Source organism: Dermacentor silvarum, chromosome 5 (genome assembly GCF_013339745.2).
Source record: "Dermacentor silvarum isolate Dsil-2018 chromosome 5, BIME_Dsil_1.4, whole genome shotgun sequence".
NCBI classification, from domain to species: domain Eukaryota; kingdom Metazoa; phylum Arthropoda; class Arachnida; order Ixodida; family Ixodidae; genus Dermacentor; species Dermacentor silvarum.
The window spans coordinates 4,304,975-4,323,304 of record NC_051158.1 but is presented as its reverse complement, the minus strand read 5'-3'; positions in this window follow the sequence as shown (position 1 = coordinate 4,323,304).

Genomic DNA, 18,330 nt, shown 5'->3' with positions numbered 1-18,330 from the left:
TAGCTTCGCCTTTCGGGGGATACTGCAACATTTTTACGCTTACCAGTTTTCGCCAATTTTCTGTGAAACCTTTGAGGATATAAATCAAAATTATGCTTCCTGGAGTTATTAGAATTTTATTTTCTCTCTCAGATGCAACACATTTCATTCGAAAAGGTCGAGCGGTTGTCTCATAAAAGCATTTCCGCGTTTTACATGTATTTTAATAGGGGAAATCGAGAATGTCCCAGAACTAAAGCTCCTTTTTTAAAGGAAAAGAACGGTACAAGAGCGTCCAATCGCTCAGTCACGGATATAGCTTGTCTCTTTCTCATTTCGCCAACAGATGGCGAGTTGACACATGGAGGACCCTTGTATTGGGTAGGGTATGCTCGATGATTTCACGAACGCATCTGTCCCGATACCTGCGTAAAATACGTGTCTGGTGGAAGCTATTTCGGCACCCGCGTTTGGGGCGCGCTATGCATTGCCAAATGGCTGCCTATTTATTATTATTAGCATGCTCTTGCTTGCGGAAATCGATGCAACGATGCGGTTTGTCCGACGTAGAAGCCGCCGCAGGACGTGGCGATATCGTACACGACTTCGACGTCGCCCACAACGTCGCCAGGCCTCTTTCGCCAGAGCATACTGTCGGTTGTGACGTCGGAAATACGGGTAGAGCAGAAATAAAGAATATGTGGATCCCATCCGCTGAGAGGGAATCGGTTTGGGCGAAACTCTCATTTGTGCTTCCGAGGAGCACTCCTCTTGTTCGACGACTATTTGCAAGTATTAACCACACAATAACTTGGCTGTCGTCATACCATGGTCTTTGTACCAACTTCTTCATACCATCGTCTTCATACGGTCGTCATTCGATAATCGTCACTCTATCGACGTAATGCCATCGTTTTTCAGAGGACATTGAGAGGGGCAAGGGGGGAGGGGTGACTTTGCGCTCTTGCTTGCGTTACTGTCGTACCTTACGATGGGAAAATTTCGTTCTGTTAGCAGTGCACACAGTCAAGGGCGCACTGCTAACAGACGGCAATGGCTTTTGCCGAAAAAAGGCAGACAAGGTCCCCCGCCCACGACGTCCCCGGTAGCGCAGAGCCTATGAACCCGATTCTGCATTCCCAAGGGCACCATGTGGCGTCCCACTTTATTATCTCGCCACTACATTTACCTTCCTTCTACCACCACCGCGCCGACCTACTTAGCGTGCGCTATACGCGAGCCATTCCATCGCGTTTAGAGCCCTCCTCACCCGAAATTTGAATAAATTGTCTGACAAGGTCGAGTTAAGGACGCATTGCCTATGACACCGGATATTCATACCAGTACGGTGTATTCGCGGCGTTCAAGTTGTTCTCAAGGCCCACAGTCTAACTCCACGATATGCGAAGAGTTCTGCACCCGCATTCACAAAAACGTTCTTACGCTTTTTGTGATCGCAGCTATTTAATTATACCTCATCATCTGCGATAATCAGGCTACGACGAGATATTTATTGTACTTCAAATTCAATTTTTGTGTCCTCTTCGAACCACACTTTGCTCAATTTCAAACATTTCGGTACCTAGTTTGGTGAAAAGTTCCAGTTTCGTCCAAAAGACGGTGCATTCATAGCGACAGCTGAGTATTAGAGAATTATGCAAAATAAGCTTATTAGCTTTATAACGTGTAAATTTTGCCGTAAACGTTTGCTTGGTAACTAATCAAGGCCATGCCCACCCAAAGATAAGCATACAGATTTAACTTCGAGCACTCGCCATCACAATGCTGGCGTGGTGCGGAGCTCCGGCAGCGGAGAGCTCGCATGCTTGTTCCAAAGCAAATGTTCCGCGATGCATTAGACAGTTTTAGTTCCACGTAAGCAGGAGCTTTGCGCACGCAAACGTCAGAGTTCTATGTGGCTACGCACCTGCATCAGTGGAACGCTTATAGTATTGTAACGTGGCGAAGAGCAGGAGATAGAAGAAGAGAACGGAGCGCTCAGTAGCAGCCAAGGCAACGTTTCGGTGGCGACATCGTGGCGTCCTCTCATTCATCCTGATCTCCATCTGTAAATAAGCATCGATCATCCGTAACAGTTTTTGGTGGAAGGTGCTGGGTGCCCCCGACCACCACGCAACACGGACAACATGGTTCGCCAACCTCCTGATCTGCGTCGAAGCCGCCGAATCACTGGATTGTCCCCATTACTTCTGGTGTTTGAGATGTCCCACACCGAAGCCAACACTCGCACCGAACCAGCAGCACCTTCGACCCAAACGATGGCTAGTCCGTGGCAGCGCCAACACTTGGTAGAGCCTCGCACATTCTGAGGGAAGCCCGGCGAGGACGTCGAAGAATGGCTTAACCACTACGAACGGGTGAGCAAGCACTATTGTTGGGACAGTGTAACGCGACTCTCAAACGTAGTCTTCTTTCTGATGGACACGGCGCTCGTGTGGTTCGATAACCACGAAGAAACTCTGACAACGTGGGATCGTTCCAGGTCCAAAATCAAGAAGCGTTTCGGCTATTCTGTCGCAAAGAAGAAGCGCGCAGAGCAAACGCCCCTTTAAAGAGCTCAAGTTCCAGGTGAGACGTGCACGACCTACATCGAAAACGTGCTCAAGCTATGCAGAACGACCAATCCTCGTATGTCAGAGGAGGACAAAGTTGGCCATTTGTTGAAGGGAATCACGGAGGACGTTTACAACTTCCTTCATTGGTAAAGAGAACCTTAGCTCAGTCGCCGACGTAATACGTCATTGCCGTACCTTTGAGGCTCTCAAACTGCGCCGCCTAACCCCGAATTTTGGCCGGCTAGCAAACGTAACAACTGTTGCAAGCATTGAAGACGACATTCCTTCAGTCGATCTCGCGACGACCATTAGACGGATTGTTAGAGAGGAGCTATGTCGTTGCACGGAATTGAACACTGAGTTCCGTAAAGGTCAACATCCGTACAATCCTCCACCAGCTCCCTTTTCCATCGCTGCAACGACTGTCGAGGAGTACCGCTCGAGAAGGCCAATGAGAACGCAACAGAACTACCACGGGAAACCGGCAACGAGTGTGCTGAGGGATATGCCCGTTGCTCAGCAACGGCCTACTCGGAGACACGGACATACCCATCCTACCCGAACGTTAGCCGCGAGCGTCCCGTGTGTTACAGCTGCGGGGTTACAGGACACATCTCTAGATTCTGTCGGCAACGTTGTTGGGCACCGAGGTGGTACGAGTCACAGCCAACGTCCTATGGCACCGAACGTCGTAACTTCGACGATTCCTGGCATCCACGTTCCTTTACTTCATCGACGACCTTCCCCATCAGCAGTCCACGATGGAATCACCCCAGCGACTCACCCATTTCAGACCGCAGTCTCACTCCACCGTCTTCAACGTCGCTCTCCTTCATCGAGGCGACGTTCTTTCCCACCACCGCCGTCGGGAAATTATACTGCGCGGCTGATGGAGGTGAGGTCGCCAGACTCGACACGACACAGATACCTCTATCGGTTGCAATCCTGAGAAGCAAAGTGGAAGTGATAATTGATGGTATATACACAATGGACTTGGTGGACACCAGCGCTATGAGATCAGTTATGAGCCTTTCTTTCAAGATCCGTCTTCGACGCAGGGTGATGTTTTCCCTCGAGACGCATGCTGAAATCCGTGGAGTAAGCGATGAAATATTGCGTCCCCTCGGTGTTTGCGCTGTGAATGTGTTATTGGCGGACAAGTGTTATTTAACCGAGTTTGTAATTTTGAAACGCGGCACTCATGATGTTATATTAGGGATATACTTTCTGCAGACCTGCGGGGCTTCAGTCAATTGTGGTGCCGGCGAGATTTCGACAAATAGCGGAAAACCTGGAGTCGATGCCTGTGAGGATCCCTTATTATCAGAACTCGTGGATCAACAACCCCCTTGACAAAAGACATTTGCCGTTGCTGAGGGAGTGATGCTGCCTTCGTAGTCTTTAGCACTGGTATCCGTCATGACATCTTGTACAGACGCTTCATTTGACGCCGTGATGCAACCCTTTGGCGATTCTTCTGGGAAGAAAAGCCTTCTGGTACCCGACAGTATCGTATCTGTGAACAATGGTAGCCCGTTTGTGTGGGCGTTAAATTTGGTCTGCCGCCCCTGTGCGTGTTCCCGAACCCATGAAGATTGCTGTCTTCGACGACGTCACGTGCAGTTCATCGATGGTCGTCAGGGAACGAGGATACCACTGAAGGACGAGCCGCCTGCCCTTAAGAGCAGAAAATTCTACGCATGGTCAGCAAGTATTTGTGTTCACTTGAACAGGACACCTTATTGAAACTGCTATCCCAGCATGCTTCTGTGTTCGACTTCCCTCAAGATGAGCGCAGTACAACTATCCCATCCTTGCGTGCTCGTCATCACATTGACACAGGTACGGCACATCCTCTTCGGCAGAAGCCTTACCGAGAGAGATTCATGGACGCAATTCTCCGCGGACTAAAGTGGGAAATATGTCTTTGCTACCTGGATGATGTGTTATTTTCCGCCGCACTTTTGAAGAGCATAACGAGCGCCTTAGCCTGGTTCTGAGATGCATGGAGGAAGCAGATTTTATTCTCGACTCTGGAATGTGTAGGTTTGGGGAGCGACCGACATTGGTCCTCGGTCATCTAGTCGACAAAGAGGGAGTCAGACATAAGTCAGACCCCCGCAGGATTGAAGCGGTCAGTGCCTTCAAGATTCCGCAGTCAGCGTGGGAACTGCGCAGTTTCCGGGGAGTCTGCTTCTTATTTCCGTCGTTTTGTCCCGAAATTCACCGACGTTGTGCACCCGTTGACGCGTCTGTTGCAAAAGGATGTATCGTTCGACTGGACACCAGAATGTGAGTCATCGTTCCGTCAACTTAAATTCTTACTTACGTGAGGCCCCATCCTGCGTCACTTTCATCCCTGTCCCCTTACCGAAATTCATACTGACGCCAGCGGAATAGGCATCGAAGCAGTGCTTGTTCAACGGCGAAACGACGCCGAACACGTCATTGCCTATGCCAGTCGTTGCGTAAGCAATGCTGAGCGAAACTACACAGTCACTGAGCAGGAATGCCTTGCAGCTGTTTTTGCTGTTCAGAAATTTCGCTGTTACATCTATGGTCACCCATTCATCATAGTCACTGATCACCATTCATTATGCAGGCTGGTCAGTCTTCGGGACCCGTCTGATCCTCTAGCACGGGGGCCTTTCGAAGGCAAGAGTATAACTTTGTAGTGAAATACAAAAGCGGCCACCGTCATGCTGACGCCGATTGTGTTTCCCGTTTACCCCTGCCAACGGCAACTTCTGAAGAAGGCACTTTCGATGACTGTCTGGCCGCAATTGCACCTGAATTTCCGGACGCGACCGTCTTCCAGGAAGATCAACGCAACGACGTCAGTCTGGAACCTATTTTCATCATGGCCCTGAATCCGAAAGCCAGTGGTAGCTTTTCTGTACGTGACAACTTGTTGTATAAAACCAACCACTCTGCAAGTGGCGCCCGCTTTCTTCTTGTCGTCCCAGAGAGTCTCCGTAGTGCTTTGCTGCATGCCATGCATGATGATCGAACATCACGTCACCTTGGATTTGCCCGTACGTTAGAGCGTGTGCAAGAGCGCTTTTACTGGCCTAACATGCATCAAACAACAAAGCAATATGTGGCTAGTTGTGACCAATGCCAACGTCGGAAACGATCTTCAACCGCCCCACCAGGTCGTCTGCAGACGTTGATTCCCACTCAAGCACCTTTTGAGCAAGTCGGCGTGGACCTCCTGGGTCAATTCCCACGGTCTTCGAATAACAATTAATGGATCATCGTTTGTGTAGACCATCGTACACGCTACACAGAGACCGCAGCAGTATCGTGATCTACCGCTGTTTGCGTCGCAGCTTTCTTGCGTTACGTCGTCCTACGCCACGGGCCACCTCGCGTGATCATAAGTGATCGCAGTCGTCAATTTGTGGCCGACGCTGTTGAAGAGCTGCTTCGGCTGTGGAACACAATTTCGTCCCTCAATGTTGTACCGTCCGCAAACCAACGGTCTTGTTGAACGCATGAATCGAACCTTGATGAACATGTTTCCATGTATGCCCTTTAACCACCAGAACTGGGATGATGTGTTGCCATTCATAACATACGCCTACAACACTGCGAAGCATGGGACAACGAATTACAGCCCTTTCTATCTGCTTTATGCTCGATCGCCGCGGAGCTTCCCCGACACGATTCGGCCGTTTTCTCTGGACGCTCAGGATTCCGTCGCCAAGCCACTTTGCCTCGCCGAGGAAGCCCGCCGAATAGCCCGCGTCCGCACATTGGCATCGCAAAACCGCTCGAAGGATCGGTACGATAGTTCCCATCAAGCCATTTATGCTGAAAAGGGTGACCTACTGCTGCTATGGACCCCACAACGCAAGCGTGGCTTGTGCAGCAAGCTCTTGTCACATTATGTGGGCCCGTTCGTAGTTTTAGATCGCCTGAGCGACCTAACTTACATGGTTGCACGGGTTTTGTCTACAGATAGGCGTTCCGAGAAAACCCAGCCTGCTCATGTTGCACGCCATAAGCGCTACTACCCCGCCACAGAACAGTGACTCTCCCAGTTGGCTTCGTCTGTGAAAGGGGGATTGTAACGTGGCGAAGAGGATAAGATAGAAGAGGAGAAGAAGGAAGAGCTCAGTAGCAGCCAAGGCAACGTTTTAGTGGCGACATCGTGGCGACCTCTCATCCATCCTGACCTTCATTTATAAATAAGCATCGATCATCCGTAACAGTATGTTTTCCGTGCGCAATAGTCTGTGGTTAGAGACGTCGCAAACATAGAGATCGTTGTTTGATGATGATGATAGTTTAATGACATCCCTTTTGAAACGGGGCGGTGACAAATCAACACCTAGCCTGCTTGATTTAATCAGTATGCTATACATGTCGTTTATCTAGCATTTTATTGCGATAGCAATTATATGGACACTCCCAGTGGATTTCTACTCTCGTCATCGCCGTCATTGTCGCCGTGAGGTTCCGTATAAAGTCAAAGGGTGATAAAATTGGCGCCGCGCGTCGTATGCTGCGCGAGGGACGCGTGCTTTCACGGAGTACGAACGCATGGCGGAGAGCAAATGCGACGTGTTCCGTTGTGCGAAAGGCCGTGGGGGGAGGGAGGGAGGGGGAGATGACGTTTAGCTGCGGCACCAAATGCGTAGCTTGCTACCGGTCGCAAACGGAACTGGTGACTCCCTCTCCCACACAAGAGGAGGAAAGCGGGAAGGCAGCACGGAAGGGTGGGGGTGCGGCTTCTACTCTGTCAGCAAATGCGTACTTGTACTTTGCACGGCTCTGGGCTGTCGCACGCACCGTATCTTGAAAGCGATCTCCACACGGCTCTTACCTTTGTATGCGCTGTGCTTTCGCCGCTCAGTTTCCGTTGAAGCGATAGACCGCCCGAACCTTCTCTCGCTGCTGCAGCCGCGCTTGCTCACGCCAGCGTTTTGACAGTGGTCGTCTGCTGTCATCGAGTGTGATCTATTCATGTTTGCTTCTACGCATTGACGCCATGCTTGCTAATTCAGTTAGTAAGCAAATGTGTCCAAGTTTATGCAGCCGATAAAACTACTATCCTTACTCCGTGTAGCTCCCTACCAGTTTGCTAACGCAATTGATGTTTCGCCTTTCACGTGAAACTGCGACTTTTTTGTATCATCATCATCAGCCTATTTTTATGTCCACTGCAGGACGAAGGTCTCTCCCTGCGATGTCCAATTACCCTGCCTTGCGCTAGCTGATTCCAAAGTGCGCCTCCAAATTTCCGAACTTAATCACCCCACCTAGTTTTCCGCTGACCTCGACTGCGCTTCCCTTGGTATCCATTCCTTAATGGTTCACCGGTTAACCATCCTACGCATTACATGGCCTGCCCAGCTCCATTTCTTCCGCTTAATGTCAACTAGAATATCGGCTATCCCCGTTTGTTCTCTGATCCACACCACTCTCTTCCTGTCTCTTAACGTTAGGCCTAACATTTTTTGTTCCATCGCTCTTCGTGCGGTCCTTAACTTGTTCTCGAATGTACAAGCCCTTTAGTGTCCTGGTGCCGTAAAAGGCTTATGGAACATTGATGAAATACCGTTCACCTTTACTGTTTCCTCGATTGCCGACAGTGTCCCTCCCTTCGTGACCCAATCACTGACACATTTGCCACACACTTGGTACCGTGTCATTAACATTTGTCGATAAAAGCTATGGTTGAGGAGATGGCCTGATGGAGGTAACGGCCACGATGGCGTTGCGGATAGGATAGGAGACAGACAGACAGACGGACGGACGGACGGACGGACGGACGGACGGACGGACGGACAGACGGACAGACGGACGACGGACAGACGGACAGACGGACAGACAGACAGACAGACAGACAGACAGACAGACAGACAGACAGACAGACAGACAGACAGACAGACAGACAGACAGAGACAGACAGAACAGACAGACAGACAGACAGACAGACAGACAGAGACAGACAGACAGAGACAGGACAGACAGACAGACAGACAGAGACAGACAGACAGACAGACAGACAGACAGACAGACAGACAGACAGACAGACAGACAGACAGACAGACAGACAGAGACAGACAGACAGACAGACAGACAGACAGACAGACAGACAGACAGACAGACAGACAGACAGACAGACAGACAGACAGACAAGACAGACAGACAGACAGACAGACAGACAGACAGACAGACAGACAGACAGACAGACAGACAGACAGACAGACAGACAGACAGACAGACAGACAGACAGACAGACAGACAGACAGACAGACAGACAGACAGACAGACAGACAGACAGACAGACAGACAGACAGACAGACAGACAGACAGACAGACAGACAGACAGACAGACAGACAGACAGACAGACAGACAGACAGACAGACAGACAGACAGACAGACAGACAGACAGACAGACAGACAGACAGACAGACAGACAGACAGACAGACAGACAGACAGACAGACAGACAGACAGACAGACAGACAGACAGACAGACAGACAGACAGACAGACAGACAGACAGACAGACAGACAGACAGACAGACAGACAGACAGACAGACAGACAGACAGACAGACAGACAGACAGACAGACAGACAGACAGACAGACAGACAGACAGACAGACAGACAGACAGACAGACAGACAGACAGACAGACAGACAGACAGACAGACAGACAGACAGACAGATAGATAGATAGATAGATAGATAGATAGATAGATAGATAGATAGATAGATAGATATTAGCTGGAGAACCTGGTGAAGAGATTTTATCTAGACCCATGCCGACGGCAGCGCAATATGTTTCAACGCGCGGCAGACAGCATCCTTATTGTCCTATTTAAACGCCACGCAGTCGGGAGTACTGAGTCATTCAGTTTTAGATTTCAACAGCCACCTGTGTTATACAAATGTTCGAAGACGAGGATGGTAAAAGCGCTCCCATTACGAGAAAGCTACGGATCACACAAAGGTCAAAGAGAACTGCTGTGTGCTAGTTTTGAATTCATTTAAATATATTTAAGGGTATTCTTCCCAAGGTAAGCTGTTCCATAAAGCTTTATTTAAACAATTCATAGAAAGACAAACATTTACATGTTGAACCTTCAGACTGGCCGTTTACATCACGTAGACTTATCGCCTTGCTCTTCTTGTCGACGGTTATCTACAGTCTTCAATCAAACTTTCGAAGTCTACAGACCACACAAAGAGAAAGGGCACAGGTTTTCAAACACTTTTGTCAGAAGACACTGCATAACCTTTGTAACAGAACAAGTGATCAATACCAACAAGGCAGCCATCACTGTTTATTTCCGTTCCTCGTCTTCAGAAGCACATTCCTCGCTTCTTCTTCGGCTAGGTTTCCTCCATTTTCTGCGTCACTCCTTCCTGGGGTGATAACGAAGAACGTTGCTTAAGGCCGCAAGGTCTAACTGTCCCTTATAACTACTTCGCTACTTCAAAAGGCCCCAGAATCTTTTCTTCACGGGCCGGTAGTCAAACGAGCGCAAGGTCTGGAAGTACAGCGTCTTGTATATGGCCTTGGAACCGGTTGTCAAACTGAAACTTCATGGCTCTCCTTGGGTGTTTTTCAGCGCTCAGCCAGCGGTAGCCTATCTGTAATTCCAAGCTCTTTGTGCTTATAATCGTCATTTATTGTATGCGATGAGAAAGTATCTCAGACTACGGCAAGGAAACATACTTGCGCAATGTGATATAGCTTTAGTGCTTGATTACGAGATTATAATTTGTCATTGTTTTCCAAGCCTTAATAATCGCGCAAATTTTCCCAAATATAGCAATGTTGCCAAGGTGAATTTTATAGTCTTCCTAACGTTGTTTTCATGTGCAGCTGGGGACCGCTTCTCTGCTTGCGTTGTCGAATAAATCTGGTGATTTTTGTAATTTCCCAGCGTTCAGGTCAGGCGCCTGAAGTTCGCTGCAGTCCAACTTTTTTTTTTAATTTGTTCATTTGAAGAAACACCACTGAAACAAACGGTGCCCTCGATAAAAAAAAAGCCGCACTCATACTCATTTGCTAAACTTCCTCATTTTCTTGTGCTGTCTGACCACAACGAGCATATTTGCTTGTGGAAAAGTTGTCGACAGCCGAAGCAGCCATAATAGCCGAAGACTGCAGCCGGTGTGGTTATCTTTTTTTTTATGACAGTGCGCTCTGAAAAGGCAACTCCAGTGCAAGAACCACATGTCTTAAAGTCGCAACTTGTGATTTATGCAGATTTTTTTTAATAAACACAAAGGAGAAAGGGATTTGAAACCTACAGCCTTCTCCGCAATGCAGACTTGAACTTCACGATGACGACGGCTCGTTCTTCTTCTTCTTTCTGGGGTTTTACGTGCCAAAACCAGTTCTGATTATGAGGCACGCCGTAGTGGAGGGCTCCAGATTAATTTTGACCACCTGGGGTTCTTTAACGTGCACTACCACGCAAGCACGCGAGCGTTTTTGCATTTCGCCTCCATCGAAATGCGGCGGCCGCGGCCGGGATTCGATCCCGCGGCTCGAAAGCTTTATATTTCCAACTTTGTATGGCACTGCTTTTTTGTCACGTATTGAAGCTTCCCATTCAAATATCTCGTGTTAATTTGTAGAACAAGTGCTGGCGTCTAATTGGACTAAAGAATATAGCAACACGCCCGTGTAGTCTGAACTCGAGTCTAGCGCTTTATGCATGCCAAACTTCAGACTTCTACTCGCCAGGAATAATCGCATAACGTGAAGAAAGTCAGAGAAACACCGCGTTTTCAACTCGTGTTGTACATAACTGAAACGGAGCAGGGTAGATAACACAGTACATTCCAAGCGCAACAAGGCCTTTGCCCGCGCGTTTTCTGCTAAGCCCTTATAAGTTTGCTCATTGGAGACGAACAACGTCAGCATCCAAAATCTTTTGCGCTTGTGTTCTGGGTCATGTGAAAAAAAATTGGCAGTCACTTAAGTATCCTTACGTGATTTGAATGCGAAAGCATTGCGACTTCTCTGATTGGTAACGTCCATGATACGTGACGTCATACGATTGTCACGTGTCCTTCACAACTCCACCTTAATCCTCCTTAGTCCACCTTGCTCTAATTTGTACCAACCTTAATCCACCTTAGTCCATATTATTACACCTTAATTCACTTTATTTCGCCTTCATTCACTTTACTCCACTTTAATTGTCCTAACCTTGATTCTCTCTTAAAACTGGCGTCATACAAGACGCTGATGACGTCACTGATCATTGTTTTTGGTATCACTCGTTGCCTACAACGCCGGCTCTGCCTCATGGGACATATAATGCTTTCACATTAAAAATAAAACACTGGGTCACAACTTTTCATAGATTCAAAAATTGAACACGAGCTGCAAGATCATCAACAACTTTCTGGAGCTGGCTATGTGCTATCTACAGTCAACGGTCGGCGCCTGTGTTGTCGTGTCAGCCCTCGTCTTCCAACGCTGTTTCCCACTTCAAAAGGGCTGGAAAGTACTCTAAAGCCGGCTAAAATCGCAGAAACTTCGGGAGCATAATGCTGGGCCGTATCCAAAACACTTCTATTTAGAAGGCAACGATTACAATATTTCACAGCCGATTCATTCCCCGACATGGTGAAACCGGCCGGGCTGACTGCGTTATGGCAGTGTTTAGGTCGCGCCATCAGCATCATAAATCTCGCGTCGGCAAGAACACAAGGCGAAGCTTGTTGGCCTCTATTTTTTAAAAGAGTTCATGGACGCGGCTCCACAAAGCTAGCAAATGTTTCATCGAATTTTTTTAATTATTTTACTCTACTGCGCTACGCCAGGGCTGCCTCGTCGCATCGCTTCCTTCGACGCTAGATGTTGTTTCACCTCATAGCAGGCTGTGCAGTGCGGGTAACGCAAAGCCAGTTCAGTTCTTCCGTTACACTCAAAGAACTACGCCGTAAAGCACTCAATCCATCTGGGGCCCACACACCCACACGCGTCGTTTCCGCGGCAAAGGAGGCAACGGGTCTTCGACACCTAAAGCTGAGGCGCAGGGAGGCAAGAAGATAAGCAGGAGGTGGCGGAGAACTACGAAGGAGCCGATAACGAGACAGTAGATAAGCCGGCAGCTTGAGTTTGGGGCACACGCGTCATCTCGGCGTCAAAGGAAGCAACGGTCTACGACGGTGAAGTTGCAGGAGGCAGGTAGATAAGAAGGACGCGAAAAAAAAAGGACGAAGCAGCCGATAAGAAAACAGCAGATAAGCCGGCAGCATGAGACCGGGCCCGCATGCCGCGCTGTCAGAGGAGTGACGTGGCCAGCTGCTGAAGGCGCTCGTAGCTGGGAACGAAGCGGCTCCTGAGGGTCATCACCAGACTCGCACTCACCAGCTCGGTCAGCAGCAACTGTTCGGGAGTGAGGGGGAAAACGTTGGGGATGAGCAAGCATAATTTCTTTAAATGTTCTTGCTGTGATAGTCGGTAATAGGTTGACTTCATATTCCGGTGTAAGAACAATTTAGGGTGTTGACACTCGCCGCTCGCTACGGACGGATGAACCCGACCAGAGGGTGTTCGCAGCGGCGCTTTTGTGTGGTGGTGATGATGATGATGATTTATTTGCAATCCCCTTTGAAACGGGGCAGCGACTAATATTCACCTAGCCTGCTTGAGTTAATCAGACATGCTATAGATGCTTTTCATTCTAGAATTTTTGTATACATCTCCATAATCTCTTTTTTTTTCATCTTCCTCCAAACTTATCTACCTTGTATCGCTACCTATGCCTGTAACGGATCCGGTCGTATCAATCTCTTCCCTGCTTTTTTCCACCAATACTCCAAACGTCTCTTGCTTATCTCGACTGCTGACTGGTTGACGTTTTCGTCCACTTTAAATCCAAGCACTTCTGGAAGGTGCACGTTATCTAAGAGTCCCCATGCTGCAGCGCCCCTCTCTCTCGCCGCGGTCAGTGCCTGTACCGCGCAACGTTGAACCGTGGCCTCAGAGATCTCACCGGAGCGCCTTTCGCTAAGGTCCACCAGTGCGATCTCAGAGGCAACGTGGCGAGCGAATTGAAGAGGTGGGTTCTGCTTTCGGTGGTGTTTGGAGCTACGAGTATGTTTCGTGCTGCCACAGTGCCTCTCAGTGCGCGCACATTGGCTTCTCATCTTCTTCGTTATGGTGAGCGCCATGCACTTTCTTTTTCCTGGGCTTCTGCGTCCCAGTTTTCTACTGCGGGGCTGGCAATGCAAACTATAGTGATGGCACGGGCCGTGCCTGTGGACAGTTGCCGCTGATTATGCACTTGGTTTCAGTGATGGGCTGATTTTTTTACAGCGAAGCTGTTCTAGCTAACCGTTAAAAGTGCCGCCTGCCGCACAGCAACTGCGCCATAGCCATAGCAACAGACACGGCTCCGCCGAGCTCCCGCCAGCTGCGCGCTAACTGCGCATGCGCCGTGATGTCATCCCGGCGTGTCGTGTGCTGCGCGCCGCCCGTACGCTGTGCATAACTTTCGCCCCACTTCCCCTACGTGTGCTCGGACTGCAAGTGCTTCGCGAGGCGTTCCCCGATGCGACGGACCACGAGGAAATGCTTTTACCCTTCGTATAACTTAGCATCACTTCGCATAGTCAGGATCAGCTAGGAACCGATCAGCTCCGCTGTGTCTTTAGCCTTGCACCAGTAGTGCAAGGTAGCCCAATTTTTTTTTACAAACCTGCGAAGGCCAACCACACCCAGAAGCTGACTCGGCGTGACTTCTGGTGCACTGGCGCACGTTAGCGAAAGGCGCGTTGATGCAATCGCTGAGGCTACGATTCACCGCTGTTTGGTACAGGTGCCAACTGCGGCAACATCGAGGGCGCTTCAGCATGGTAACCGCAGCTGTGAACACCATCTGGTCACACTCTGCTACGAGTAGCATCACTTAAAATGTTCTTGTACCGTTCTTACACCATGCTTCAAGCACATCATCGCAATAAAGGCAACAGAGGTGACAGCAACGCGAAATCAACATTAAGTGCAGCCAAATAAAGAGTAGGGCAAATGAGCTGTTTTTAACTGAAGTTCCACAATGATACGTGACTTATGATTTTATTTCGATAAGGTTCATATATTTATTATCAATACCCTGAAACCTATTGCAAAGCGAACTATCCTTCACGCGTTTCAATCTTTAAAAAGCAGTTGATTTCCCCTATGCTCAATTGACTTCCTTTAATGTTGGTTTTACGTGGTTGTTACTAAAGACCAAGCGCTCCAATTTCCCTTATCCTTCTCTACCAGGAGACGTGAAAAGAGTCTAAGAAAACGGAATGGCGCCTGTCGCGTATCTCAGTTTAATTTGCCTAAGACCGCATAATATCACAGATATGCGTAAAGTATTACACCATAACGGAAACTGGTTCTGGCGGTTAATAGAGATGTTTCTGGCTACCTCAAAGACACGTCGACGGCGGCAACAGCACCGGCAGCGAAATGTGTGGTCGTCCAACAACAAGGCCTCAGAAACGTTTTTTTTTATATTTCATGCTGTGGTCGGGAGACCGATTAGTGATTACACTTCTGCCACCGACGTCTGCGCCCAAGCAGATAAGTAGCACATAGTCCGTGACTGCATGAACAGTTTTGCGCGCTTTGGTGTCGAACTCGGCGCTACAAGATGGTGCCACCAGCGCTTCTGTAAACTTCAGTGCCTCCGCTATTTTCTTTAGGTGGTACTAATACATACAAGATGAAACGCTATAATTAAGTCTTAGCCTGTCCCGAAACGTAATACAGTTTACGGAATACCGAAGAACCGGAAACATCGACGACTGCAGCAGAGCTAGTAGCGTCATCTGGAGGGACACTTTCTTCAACCGTGACAACTTTTAGACACTTTGGCCGTTTTGGTTTGCGTTATAGTTCTCGTCGCCAGCAGAAAAAAAGGAAAGAAAAGGCAAGCAAGTACATCTACTGATTCTTATTACCGACGCTTTTCCATGAGCCTATAGTTAGAACATTGTAATTGCAATTTTAGTTCTCGGTGCTGTAGGTGACGTCAGCTTCACAAGATGGCTCCATCGGCGCTCTTGTGATTCCTGTGAACTTGTCTGTGACTTCAGCGCTCCCGTATATTCCCTAAACTGCAATATCGCTTAGGTACAGAATAAACCTCTGCATCACAACGTTTGATTGCCTTCGCGTATCTTTATGGAATGCCGTAGACGCAGAAGTTCGCTGAAGCACTCATGGTGGCATTTTGTGACGCTGGTGACAACTACAGCAAACAGAACTATCATTTCAACGACGATGTTCTACCTACATGCTAATGTAAAGGCGTCCACAGCAGCGATAGAGCGCTTTAGCTTTCCTGTAATCTTCTTATACCTTTTACGTATTTCTCGGGTACCGCAATCGTGGACGGAAGTAGCAAAGTAGCTAGCGACATGTTGAGACACTTTGTCCAACTCAAATGTGTTTGAAACCCTCTCGTGTTGCGAGACTGTTCTCGTCGAGGTAAAGTCATAAAAGGAGTGCACTTTATATGCCACTGCCACCGCTTTACACCAGCAGTTAAGTAGAAAATAATAGGTCAGTGCATTATTAGCTTTGTGTGCTGACTGGTAACCCTGCGTAGTCAGATGTCGTTATCGGCGTTGCTGCTGCAGTACACCTCTCCACCGGAAATAGTTTGAAGCGCAAATACACAGACACAAAAAAGCACACGAGACACAGACGAGCGCTCGTCTGTGTCTCGTGTGCTCTTTTGCGTTTGTGTATTTGCGCTTCAAACTATTTCCGATGTACAACCAACAGGCCCAAATCGCTACAATTCTGAAGTGCACCTCTCCAGTAACTTAGTATTCCGCAAGCGGTAATACATTTAAGTACAAGCTAGCCATTAGAGTAAGCTTGAATTATGTTTTCTTCTTATGCTGCCCCCGTCTGGCGAGAGCTATAACGCAAGCCAAAACGTCAGAATGTTGTCCTGGTAGAAGAAAGCGTAACCAGATGGCACTAGCCGCACTGCTGCTGCCATCGACGTATCGTGCTGGAACTCTCCAACGTTAGAATGTTATTACAAAATGGCGCATTGAGTCTCGTTATTTTTCTCTCGTCGGCGCACAGCTGTAGGCCAAGATAACATCGAGCTCACCTCCAAACGTTGTAATGCAAGCTATTCTAATGAATGGGGTGTAGTAAAACGGGGACGCTGCCCGGACGCACATCCAGCAGCCTGCGTGGCCTCCTTTCGTGTTATATGAGCTTGTTGAACCTGACGGAAATGTGTGCTCGCAAACCAACCTAATTCCAATCTGTCACGCGTCGACCTTGGAGTTACTTAGGCGTTTTCGAACCAACAATATCGTGTTTGTTGGTTCGTTTTTTTATTTTTATGCATTGTAGCAGCCCGTGGCGAAAGCAAGTGGCACTGCTGCCCCAACTTCGTGCGTATCATAGTGCCACAAAACGTCACGGATATCGAAAGGCGGCTCTGTATTTCGTTAAATTTTGGCACTTTGTTAAACAGCGAAACCATTACAGAAACAGGGAAGCATATTAAAAAGCAAGGAGTAGTGTTTCGTCTATGTGTTACATTTGCCTCGTGCCATGCCTATCGCGCTAACAATGCACCATGCTCAGTAAAAAAAAAAAAAAAGTCGCAGTTTCGCCCGAAAGGCGAAGCATCGATTGCGATAGCAAATTAGCGGACAACTATACGAAGTAAGCATAGTAGTTTCATCGGCCGTATAAACTTATAAACATAAGCACACGAGCTAAATTAACAAGCACGGTGTGACGCGCGCACAAGCAAGCATGAACACATCTCAATCGATGACCGCGGAAACTCGCTGTCAAAACGCTGGAGTGAGGAAGTGCGGTAGCAGCAGCGAGTGATTTGATTTTCGTGCTGTCTCTCGCTTCCAAGCGAAATAAGCGGCGTAAACACAGCGTACGGCGGACTATGTCCCCGACGCAGATGGCTTTCAAGATCCAGCGCGCGGCCGCCCTGGCAGAACCCCCCCCCCCCCTATGCCCTCTCCCCGGGGAGTTGCGTGCGACGGAATACGGCGCGCTTTCTTCCCGCTTTACTCCCTTGCGTGCGCGAGATTGAGCCGCGATCGCCGGCTCACCCTCGCACGCTTTCACTCGCACGTACAGCATAGCCGAGCGCAGCGATGATTTTACCGCCCTTGGACTTTATACGGAACATCACGGCGACGGCGACGGCAGAAATGTGCCTGGAGTGTCCACATAATTGCTATCGCAATCATAGCAACAAGCCGAATTCACTGTTGTGCTAAAAAACAAGGAATTGTTGATGAAGCTCTCTCTCTCTCACTGCGACTCAGGAAATACAACGTGCTTGCGCCGTGTATTATAATGCAGCCGTTGGCAAAAGCAATATCTCAGGTATCAAGCTGCTGTTGTGTATTGCGATAAAATTTATATTTTGTTTCGCTGCGTAACCATCAGCGAAACGTATGGATGGAGCTCTCACTTACCGCGAGCTTGACCAGCATAGATTTGAAGGCGGACTCCTGCGAATTCAAGAGGACGGGGCGGTACGTTTGAATTAGAGTCGCTAACATGCAGCCACTTCATGTACTACCATATGAAAAATAACATCACTCAATCACATACGTTCAGCCATCTGAACAAGGGAAAGTCCGTCAAGAAAACAAACCAGTGTATCACGTAAATTGAGGTTACCAAATTTACAGCCAGCCTTAAAGGAGGCCGCGACACCATATTTCCTGGCTTTAATTGGGCATTGCATGTTAAACCGAAACCTGTCCCGCAGCAAGCTGGCAAAA